The sequence below is a fragment of the Eublepharis macularius genome, chromosome 16 (genome assembly GCF_028583425.1).
Source record: "Eublepharis macularius isolate TG4126 chromosome 16, MPM_Emac_v1.0, whole genome shotgun sequence".
Taxonomy (NCBI): domain Eukaryota; kingdom Metazoa; phylum Chordata; class Lepidosauria; order Squamata; family Eublepharidae; genus Eublepharis; species Eublepharis macularius.
The window spans coordinates 2,656,172-2,668,200 of NC_072805.1; positions in this window are offsets into that span (position 1 = coordinate 2,656,172).

Genomic DNA, 12,029 nt, shown 5'->3' on the forward strand with positions numbered 1-12,029 from the left:
TTGCTGTAATTTGAGACCAGAACTCTGGGCAGGAGCTCTTTAAAGTGTCAGGCAGGAGGCCTTCCTCCACCACTTATGGAAACAGCAATGCCAAGTTGAAGTTTTGACCTTTAGGCAAGTAAATCTTCTATTATTTCACTTCTCTGTATCTCTGCATATGATTCCCAGAGAATTAATGAGGATTCGAGAACCAGAGTGTTTTGAACATGTTTACTGCTGCACAAATGTGTTTCCTTATCTCCGCTATTAGCCAACCAGGAAATAAAAATTAAAAGGTAAGCCTGACATAAGAGTTTTAAAAAACCCTTATATTTAGAAGGAAAAAACTCATGTTGGAATGAGTCTTCAAATTAGACCAGCACAAAATAATAATAATAATTTAGAAGTCCTCATTTCTCTTCTCCTATAGTTAGCATAGCAAGGTTGCCATGTGAGGAGGGAGGGTATATGTCTCTTGTGTGTGCATATTCTGTACCATAGAACCCAGAATCCAGAACTATACAAAATTGTGTAAGAAACGTGTTTAATATCGGGATTTCTGATTTCTGTGAGAATTCTCTGGCAAAGACTCAAATGACCCAAGGTTGGTGGGAGGCAAAATATTAGCGTAAGTTTGAGAAGGGACAAGTGGTGATACAAGCAATGCAGAATCTCAGTTGACATCTCAAGCTGTGCCACTACACACCAGGCCTCTCCAGTAGGGATCCCGGGTTCCCCAGTGCAGGCAGGGGATCCCCCACTCTCACTGTCTGTCCCCTGCCATCACTCACCTGGCAGGTGGGGGGGATAGGCCCCTCTGGCATGCTCCTGGGGTGGCATAATGCCCCTTCTCCATCATCGTGCCACCCTAGGAGCACTCTCTCCATTTGCAGTGGGCCTAATTGGGCCAGTTTGGGGCCCAAATCAGTCTGCTGCAAAGCGCAGAAGCACTCCCGGTCCCTGTGCAATGACAGCACTTCCAGGAAGTGATGTCATTGGACAGCCTGGGAGGCTTATTCCCCCAACCCAAAAGTTGAGTCTCTGGTGGGAGGGTGGACATGGCAGGCCTGCATCCCAGTTAGGGCTGGAACTTGCTTGTTGGATTCTCACAAAGGCTTCTCAGGAAACCAAATAGCAAGTCAGTGCTGAAAAATTAACCCTCCATACATTTGTATGGTTTTTTAAAAAAATCTAAGCTTGTGCCCTTCACCACAATTATAATGGACTGAACTGTTCGTAGGAAATGCAGAGATCACCTGCCAATTCTTGTTTACAAGCACTGTCGGCCTGATCTAGATTTATGAGGCCCTCGATATTTATTTTATTTATTTCATTTATAGTCCGCCTTTCTCACTGAGACTCAAGGCGCATTACACAGTGTGAGATTAGTACAGTCAATATCGAGGATGTTTCCATAAACCATGCCTTACAGTGAATAAATACAAGTTTACAAAGACAGAGCATTAGCAGGAATCTGATACAGAGTTGAAGAAATGTTAAAACAGAATGTAAACTATTCCAGGGATGACATTAAACAACAGGGAGCACAGGGAGCTCACAGGAGCACATATTCAAAGCGTCAGATAGTACGTAAGGCAACATAGCGGTGAAGTCTACGGTCCCTAAGTTATTAGCAAAGCATCTGAGACCCCCTCCCTACAATCCATCCCTCCTATCTAAAAAGCCTTTTTGAATAATTTAGTTTTGCATCGTTTGTGGAAAGCCAGGAGAGTGGGGGCTCTCCTGACCTCCTCAGGCAGGCCATTCTACAGGATAGGGGCCACCACAGGGAAAGCCCGTGTACGGGCTGCTGTCAATTTGCCCATGTGCAGGGCGACATCTGCAAGAGACCCTGTTAGAACATGCTTGGCTGGAAGTTAAGCCATATGAGAGCTTGTGATCCGTGTGATTCTAACGGAGGCTTCTAGGGTTGGCTCTGTGGGAAGTTCTAGCATTGATTGGTCAAAGTTAATCGTCATCTTAGTGCCTTATTCTTACTGTACATTTTCGTAGAGCACATTTCAAGTGTCCAGATTGCTTACACAAAACTAGCTCTGGAATTCTTGATCCTGTAAAGACTAGTATTATCCCCATATTTCAGACTGAGGCTGTCCTAAGGATACCTTGTTACGTTTACGACACTTGAACCCTGCCACGCACTCTTGAGCCATCAGGTGTCACATTTTTATCCCACCAACGAGCTTAACGTAGTGTATCATGTTCTTCACTATTCTGCATATCATCTTTATGATGTCTTTGTTTTTCTCTTCTTGGCATTTTTATTTGCTTACCCACAGAAGTGGATCATAACATTTTCAACAGAAAACTTTCTGGTTCACATTATTTAGGGCACTGGAAAATTTTCTAGTTCATTTTTTCCCTCAGAAAACCCCCATCACTGGCTAGCAAACCATATCTGAGGCTGCAGCTCAATTCTAGGCTACATCAGCTAATATCTGTTGGCGGCTTCTTTGTTAGCCAGTTAATATAACAGGCATATGTTGTACTTCATGTGAAGCTTTGCCGTGGGCCCGTGGTATCATCTGCTTCCGTGTTTGGTTTTTGAGTCATGGTCTTATTCCTCATTATTTTCAGAACACGGTTTATTGTGTAAAAGTATAGACAGTTCTATTTTGGTTGCATGGATCCAAAACAAATACTTTATTCTGTAACAGAAATAGAATCATATTGAGGAGATGGTATTTACCAGACATATAATAGCTGGATTCTGGTTGAGTAGCCAGCTCAGCCGTCACAGATGGAGGGAGGGGGAAACGTTGAATAGACACTCCGGTGCCTTCTGGGCACGCAGGAGCAGATGTGTTGCCCTAAAACTCAAGGCTCTCTGGATTCTCCTTGATGTTCTAGATTTTTATCCTTTTGATATGTTTAAATACATTGATTTAATGTTTTTAGATATGTAAAATATTTGAGTCCTGCTACATCATTAATTTTATATATAAGCCACTACTTTATTGTTAACAATTTCTACATATACAGCAAATAGGCTATAAGCAACTGTAGTCAGAATTTTAGAGTTTGGATTGTTCTGAACCCAAACCCATAACAGAACTAAAAAGCAACTTCCAAAAGCTCTCACTTTTGGTTCATGTGCACTGAAACTATGTGAGAGCTGGCGGAAGTCTGCAGCAGCCTTTTGGCATAAATCAGGCATAATCTATAAAGGAGTATAAAATTGAGGAAAGGTATCCAGTTTTGACGTATAAGATTGAAAAGAACCCAAGCCATGATATATAGGGTAAAGTTCACTCCTGGCCTCTTTAGCTAATCAGAGAAGGACAGTCGTTTTGGGGCTTCATGAAGAATGCTGCATAATGCATTCCACTAGATACCGGGAATGGTTCCAAGCAAGGGCTATTCTAAGCCCCAAGGACAAGGAACACCTGAAGAGCCGAAGAACTGGCTCAAAGGGATCATGTTACCATCCAGGTTAGAAGGGAGCCACCTATGTTAAGGTGCCACTGACCAATCAACTGTCAAAGTGGCCCCAACCAATCAGCAACTAACCAATCAGAAAGTTGAGGACTACTCTATAAAAAGTCTAACCAAGGAGCTAGTCCTCTGCCACTCCTTGGGGAGACACGAGCAATTGTGTCTGCCAACTGGTGGTCACTGGGGAGCCCACAAGAAACCCAAGTTGGTCCAGGGGCTCTCCAGAAGGTAAGCTGGAATAGCGCTAAGAACTTGCTAGTTTAGCTAGAAGGGTTTAAAGTGTTAGGTGTTTCTATGTTGAGAATTTAGTGGAAAGTATAAGTGTAAGTTAAGGATTAAGTACTTAGGTTTATATAAGGATTTCTATTATAGAATTAAAGTAAGTTTTGTTTAAGGTTTTATATTATTAAGGACAAGTATTTCTTTTAGTTTGCTCTCTCTTCCTATCATAAGGTCTATAGGTTATAACTTGGTAAACTGCACGCTTGTATTTCTCTAACCATTACCGGTCTTGCCCTGCATTTGTAACCTCTAAGGGCGGACTGACCTGGTGCCATTTGATCTCAACATTAAATGTAACATTCCAGTGTAATATTTTGTTAGTCAAAATAAACCTTGAGACTAGTTAAGAGCTTCTCTACACAGGGGTGATTATTTATTCCACTAGGACAGACTAGCAAGAAGGAAAGTGAGGGGAGGTTAAGGGTTTCCTCTACTCACACCTCACAAGCCTTGGTAAGTGGCTCTCAGAAGCAAACAGACCGAGGGCTGCCAGAAGGAGACCCTGGAGAGCAAAGAGAAGGAGGGGTTCCCCATCTCCACACACAGCACCCAAAATTCCCACATCAGCGACAAAAGGCAAATGTGACTAGCGGCACAATCCTGGGGGGGGGCGCTGAAACACTTAGGAAGCCCACTAGCTGGTACAAGCCAGATTGCACCCTTGCACTGCTATGCCGGTCCCATCCACCAGCACAAACCTGCTGTGGCCACTCACTGGCAGGGCACCGCCATAGGTCCCTGCACCAGTGCAGGAAGGGGCAGGCCCAGGGCATGGCTGGAGTTAATCAGCTCCCTAAGCCACTGCAGCCCAGGAATGCCCCAACTACCTCAGAAGGCTACACTATCAAAGCAGACAGCGTAGCCTACGGGTGCCCATGCGCACCACAATTCCAACCACCAGCACCCCACCTGTGCAGCCCTGCTCAAAAGGCTGAGGAGGCGCACAGTGTGCCAACTACAGCCACACCCAATCATATCCATGTTGGCTTCTTTGCTATGTTCTGGATTTGTCCATTGATAATTAGAAATAAATATTAGGAATAATTCTGGGAGTGACAAGTTTTCCTGTGCATTCCCAAGGGATTTTTGAAGACATGGTGGAAGAATATAAATGGAAAAATAAACTCTGAAATCATATTGAACGATTTGGGGAAAAATCAGAAAGAAACATGATCTAATGTGGCTAACTGCTGGGCGGATGATCTGTGTTAGAGTTTATTGTCTTATACTGTACTGAGCACTGATGTCATTTTAGTTTACTAATAAACTGAATGGTTAACTGCTGCAAAAATGCATTATTTGAAACTAGACAGATAGATATAGCTTCATCAACAGAATGCAGACAATTGCACTTGTGACAAAATTGATATACTTTGTTAAATCATGCTATAATAAATAGATAGCTTTATTGAAAGGTGGGCTATGTTTGTCTTGTATTGATATAACAGTTATCAGCCTCATTAAAATATTTAAGTCTGGTCTAGTAACAGAAAATAGAAGTAAACTCTCTCGCTCTGTGTGTGCGCGCGCGCACGTGTGCATGCACGCTCTTGCTTGCCATTACCAGGTGATGGGCTGTGCTTGTGCAAGGTTGGTGGTTCTGCTGTTGTGTAGTCAGCGTGTTGGTACTTGGTCCTGTTGTGTTGTATTTACCACATCAGCCCTGAGTTATGCCTGGCTTCTGTGAGTGACCCTGGTTCTGTTGGGCTTGCAACAGTGTCCCTTGCTTCAGTTTAGTTCTGCTGAGATTCTCTGGTTTGACATTGGTTCTGTTGGGCTTCGTTCGTTCAGCTCGCGTTAGACTGGTTTTTGACCAGGGGTTGCCCTCTGTATTTGGTTAAGGTTTCCTTGCCCCAGAACGCCTTGGAATTCCCCCCCCCCTTGCAAACAATTGCGAGTGGCTGGGGGCAGCTTGTTCAGGGACCCATAGAATTGGACCTCTTCATCCAATCTTGAAATTTTGGAGGTCTGTACTGGACAGGAAGGTCTCGGTTCCCTACAGTTTTGGTGGAGTTTGCACAAATAAATGCAAACTCCAGCCTCCCAGATATTTTCTCTCTTAGGGAATAATGAGATTATCTTCACCAGCCCAGGCAGAAAGTTGGTTGGGCAGCAGAGTATACACCCGCAGAATCCCAGTCCTGTCTCACACCAGGTGCACACTCTCGAAACAGAGGGGGTGCTGGATAGGGCAAGAGCAGGACAGAGTCTTGCTAGACGGCTGTGACAATGCCTCCCTGCCCAGTAGGCCGGTACTGAATAGCCTGGGAAGGAGGGGGCAGGCCCAGTTGGGGTTCAGGTTTCAGGAGGAGGCCTAGAGGGAACCAGCACAAAAGATGGACACACATTTGATAGATATGTTTATTTTAGTCTTAAATTCATAGGAAGACATCTTTAGTACCCAGGAAAAATTATTGCTTTTATTGCTTATTTTGGTTTTCCTTTGCTGTCTAGTTGTTATACAACTTTTTGCTCATCTGTATGCGGTTTCTTTTTTTAACCAATTACTTCAATTACAGTAAAATTTTCTTTTTATTAATTCAGTGTTCAGGTAGTCGATCTGCACCCACATAAAGCCTCCCTAACTTGGCATACGTATAAAGAGAAGGTGGGAGAACTCCTGCACGGATCTGAATTGCATAACAGGTGAGATTCCCTGTAATCAGAGTAATTTGGAGCATGTGGCCAAGAAAAGCCTGGGCTTCTTAATTTGCAGAAGAAAAAGGGAACAAATGATGGTTTGTTTCAAGACAACCGAATCTTATTTCTGTTGGGCGGTACTAGAATAAGACTGGAGATGTGAAGTCCTCATTGGAAGCCTCTTGGATCCTGCACCGGCCAGGGAAGTTCCACGTCCTTCCTCGCAGGTGGGGGCTGTTTAGCCACAGTCTCTATGCCTGGTGGAGGGAACTGACCATCAATGAAAATACCCTCTATATCTCCCAGTAGAATTCTGTAGCAGTTCTCTATTAAATTGAGATGCAAGTACCTTCCGGATGTTAAAGGAGAGAGATGGACACTTAATTGAAGGCAGGGCATGCAAAGGCGGTGTGAAGGGTGGGCCGGGGTACAAAAGTACGGCAGGGGCCTCCAAGGACTTGAGCTGAGTGGGATTTCTGGCCTTTAGAAAAACTTCACTTTTGAATTTCCTCACATTCAGAAGTGGCTTGCTAAGTAATGAGCGGTGGGGGCTCTTGGTAAAAAACAGATGTAAGCAAACGCACATTGGGCATGCAGAAGTTGCCGTGCAGGACTTGGGATTCCAATCCATTTTAATACGATTGGAGTGTCAAGATCAAGTTTGCCATTAGCAGATTTGTTCAATACTGAATTAGTTTGGTTTTCCTTGTTGCCAGAATCTCAAAGAATTCTCCACATAATTCCCTGTTATTCAAGTCAGCCATTTTGTGACCCAAAAGACAAAAGGATTTTGGATTTAACCTAGGGTCATTGTAAAATGGGCATACGCCAGCTGCAGCAGTACCTGACAGGGATTCCCTTTGTCAGTGGGAATTGTCAAGCAGCAGAGCGATGCTGAATGTTTATGAATGTTAATTTAATTTTTAAGATGTTTATGAATTTTGATTTAATTTAAAAATTATTCCACTAAAAGATATTATCAACTGTTATTAACAAAATATTTTACTGCAGAGAAATCTTGTCAAGAACTCAAGGGGTTCACAAGGTCGGGGGGGGCTTCTGAAAGTACTACTGACCCCCAAATTTGGTAGCTGCCACCAGTTCCTCTACTAAGTCCTAGCCAGATGCTGGGGGACAACACCTCGGGCCTTACCAGACTGCACCTAGACAGCAGCTAGGCTGAGCCCAGCCAAAAGGTAGCAGAGGGTCAATTTGCTGAGACACTATTTTCATATTAAAACCACAAACCAATGAAACACCACATGGATGTAAAATATATTTATTAAAAAGGTGAATAAAATACTAATTTTAGAGATTATGTGGAAGGAAAAAGTAAAATAAAGAGCTAAATAACCTAATACCTAAACATATCTGACATGGTCACAGAATCACAGAGTTGGAAGGGGCCATACAGACCTCCTAGTCCAACCCCCTGCCCAATGCAGGATGAGCCTAAAGCATCCCTGACCAATATTCATCCAGCCTCTTCTTGAAAACTGCCAATGAGGGGGAGCTCACCACCTCCCTAGGCAGCTACTTCCACCTTTGAACTACTCTTAACTGTGAAAAAGTTTTTCCTAATATCCAGCTGGTATCTTTTTGTATGTAATTTAAGCCCATTGCTTCGAGTCCTATCCTCTGCTGCCAACTGGAACAGCTCCTTGCCCTCCTTATTTAAGTCTAATGGAGCAGCTTCCAGTATCAGACTTTCCAGGTTTCAAGACAAAGTTGTAAACCCAGGTGGCCAAGGATAGGGGGATCCAGGCCGGACCCAAACTAAGGGCAAAGGCATAACTGAACTGACCATTTTTATCCCTGCTCCCCCAGTAACATCGGGAGATCTGGCTGACCAACCAGAGCTTGGCAATGACACGAGAGGAGGCTGCTGTGCAGTTGCACCATGCCCAGATATCACTGTACCGGCCTCTCTCGAGAACCAGAACTGAGTTCTGATGTTTAATAGGATGGAATGTTCTGACCTTGGTTCTTCCCATTCTCCCACCTTAACGGTTCTAGACTTGTACCTGGCTCTAGACTTGTACCTGGGGCAGATAAGAAGCCCGGAGCTAACTCTGGAGCTCACATAAAATTAACAAGCATACCCAGGATACATTTTTACTCATATCATGCAGCACTAAACTTTAGGCCAAGGCAGGCTTGTTTCTTTGCAGGGCTTTTTTCAGCCGGAATGTGGTAGAAGGGCGTTCTGGCACTTCTTGAAAATGCTCATGTGACTGGTAGCTCTGCCCCCTGATTTTCAGACAGAGATCAGTTCCCTGAAAAAAAGCCCACTTTGCCCAATGCCAGAGGAATGAGGGAATCTCCTCACCCCTCTTGTACCGGATGAGGGAAGCGTAATGGGGCAGTAGGTTTAAAAACCTGCCACCCCACTTCGCCCGATGCCAGAGGGATGAGGGAATCCCCTTGCCCCTCTCGCACCAGGTGCAGGAAGCATCTTGCACCTTGCTCCAGCAAGGGGGGGGGAGTGGCATGGAGGGCAATTTAAACTTTAATCCCCTCTTGCTCCTGTTGACTGGCGCCAGTCAGCTGGAGCAAGGGGGGAGTTTAGATCACCCTCCGCGCCGCTTGCAAGCAGCGCAAAGGGTGATTTAAACTTAAGAAAAATGTGCTCCAGCTAACTGGTGCCAGTCAGCTGGAGCAAGGGGGGAGTTTCGATCGCCCTCTGCACCGCTTGCAAGCAGCGCAAAGGGTGATTTAAACTTAAGAAAAACGTGCTCCAGCTAACTGGTGCCAGTCAGCTGGAGCAAGGGGGGAGTTTCGATCGCCCTCTGCACCGCTTGCAAGCAGCGCAAAGGGTGATTTAAACTTAAGAAAAACGTGCTCCAGCTAACTGGTGCCAGTCAGCTGGAGCAAGGGGGGAGTTTAGATCACCCTCCGTGCCGCTTGCAAGCGGCGCAAAGGGTGATTTAAACTTAAGAAAAACGTGCTCCAGCTAACTGGTGCCAGTCAGCTGGAGCAAGGGGGGAGTTTCAATCGCCCTCTGCACCGCTTGAAAGCAGCACAAAGCATAAACTTAAGAAAAACGTGCTCCAGCTAACTGGTGCCAGTCAGCTGGAGCAAGGGGGGAGTTTAGATTGCCCTTTGCACCGCTCATGGCACCAGTCAGCTGGAGCAAAGGGAGTGTTTAGATTGCAAACACTGCAGAGGACGGTTTAAACTCTCCCCCCCGCCTTTGCAGGAGCGCTCCCAGGGAGTGCTGCACCCTGCACAATGATGTCACTTCCCAGAAGTGACATCATCACACTGTCACATCGCACACGCTTTGCATGCACACATGTGGTACCAGGGGCACCACCTCCTGCCTGGAGTTGCCCTGTGTGCTGGCAACCCACTGAGTTCCACCACCTCTTTTCCCAGAAAAAAAGTCCTGGTTGAAATCATTGCATTCATATATCTGTGTGTGCAAACTTGTCATGGCTCAAATGGAAAAAAATTTAATTTTATAGCTCCTTCAGTCAGAAGAAATGGCTCAAGCAGGACAAACCTCCAGATACTTTCTCCTCTTCAGCTACCAGAATGTTGCCGCAGTGCCAGAAGATGACATTCATGTGAGATCTGTAGCAGTTCCACATTTTGCAGAGCAAATGGAGATTAATGTCAGGTATCATATGACGCTAATTCTCATTTTTCTTAAAATTCATTTTTTTAAAAGCATATTTGTATGTAAGTTTGCTGTATGTTATGTGAACAAATATCCCATGTTACAGTTTTAGGTGACGTATGGTAGCCAGATCTCACCACCACTCATTTTGCACTGAACTGATGCCACTTTCTATTCTCCGTGGCTATTCGTTAGAAGTCTGGCTGTTATAAAACACAGCCATGTTTACTACATTCTCTAGATAACAGTGTCTTTACAGTCAGCTATAAAATATGTCTCCTCGTCTGTCGGTCCATAAAACCCTCATATTTCCTTGTTAACACTTTAAAAAAAAATCTGGATGCTTAGAATTAAGCAACAAAATGACTTTCTTACAAAGTCCTTTCATTTACTTTACTTCATTTAATGCATATCACTAGTATCTGCCTTTTCCCTCATATTGATTATTCATGGCTAAAAAAAGACTATAAAATCAATGGATACCTTACTATCCCCACAAAACATTTTTTAACTAGTCCCTCTGACAACACCTGCCATATTACTGTATTTAGGATATGCCAGCAATTTGGTGAAAAATAACGTAAGAAAAGACCTGCTGGGTCAGATCAAATGTCCATCTAGTCCAGCATCTTTTTTCACGCAGTAGCCAACCAGACGCTCCCACCACTAGGCCCACAACTGGGGCAGGGGCCAAGACCTTCCCTTGATGTTGTCTCCCAGCATGGGCAGTCAGAGGTTGGTTCACCTTGGCTGTTAGCCACTGATGGACCACACCTCCATGAACCTGTCCTATTAAAAGATATCCTTGTGGAAGAAAAAATAGCCCTTTCTTGTTCAATTTACAAACAAATTCCATATCTTGCTCACCTAGGAGCAATTTTTAACTCCCAGTATACGTGGCTATTTACAAGCCTGCCTTGAAGACCAGTCAGTCTGTTGTGGCATATGTGGCTAAGGCAGCAACCGCTTCCTCAGGTCACATCTGCATTCCTACAGCATATAGCAGAGCAGACTCAAGCTCACAAAAACTTAGGCTAGAGTAAGTATATTAAACTTCAAAGTGGGAAGAAAAAGGAACTATAGTGGACTGGGAAAGGTCCAAGTTCAGTCCCCTGCATGTCCAATTTGTTTTTTAAATAATCTGGGGGAACATTCCATCCCAGATGTACATTTTTGTCAGAGTGCATAGAGAAATGACTCAACAACTTTGTCCTTTTAGGACACTATCACCTTAATATTACTAAATGATGATGATGAAGAGTGCCCTCAAGTCAGAGTTGACTTATGGCGACCCCTGGTGGGGTTTTCATGGCAAGAGACTAAGAGAAGTAGTTTGCCATTGCCTGCCTCTGCAATCCTGGTATTCGCTGGAGGTCTTCCAGCCAATTACTAACCAAGGCCAACCCTGCTTAGCTTCTGTGTAGAGGTGGGCACAGACTAGGAAAAACCCATGGGCCATTGGTCCGTGGTGTTTCACAGATGACAGACTATGAATTTTTCACGGTCCAGCACTGGTTCACTAACCAACCAGTTTCTCGGTCTGGGCCAGCGCCAGGAGCGCTTTAACCCCCCCCCCCCTTGTTCCAGCTGACTGGCAGGCCTGCCAGTCAGCTCTAACCCACCCGCACTAACCCCCCCCCACCTTGCTCCAACTGATTAGCGAGCTGCCAGTCAGCTGGACCAAGGGGGGGGATGTAAATGTTAAAGCACTCCTGGCACCGCTTGCCAGTGGGGTGGGGAGGCGTTAACGGACCATGGACCAACGAACCAGCGAAAAGTCTGTGGGGTCCATGGAAAACGGGCATCCCACAACCCGCCAGTTTGTGAACGCCAAACCGGCCCAGTCCGTTTTAAATTATGGTCCGTTTTCAGGTCCATGCCCACCTCTGCTTCTGAGATCTGACAAGATAAGGCTCACCTGGGCTTTCCAGGTCATATTACTAAATAATGCTCCCAAAGTATGGACACATTCAGTTTTCTTTCTATAAGAAAAAAAGCACCAGGGATATAAAACATTTCCTTAAAATTCAAATGAATTTGCCACTGAGATGCT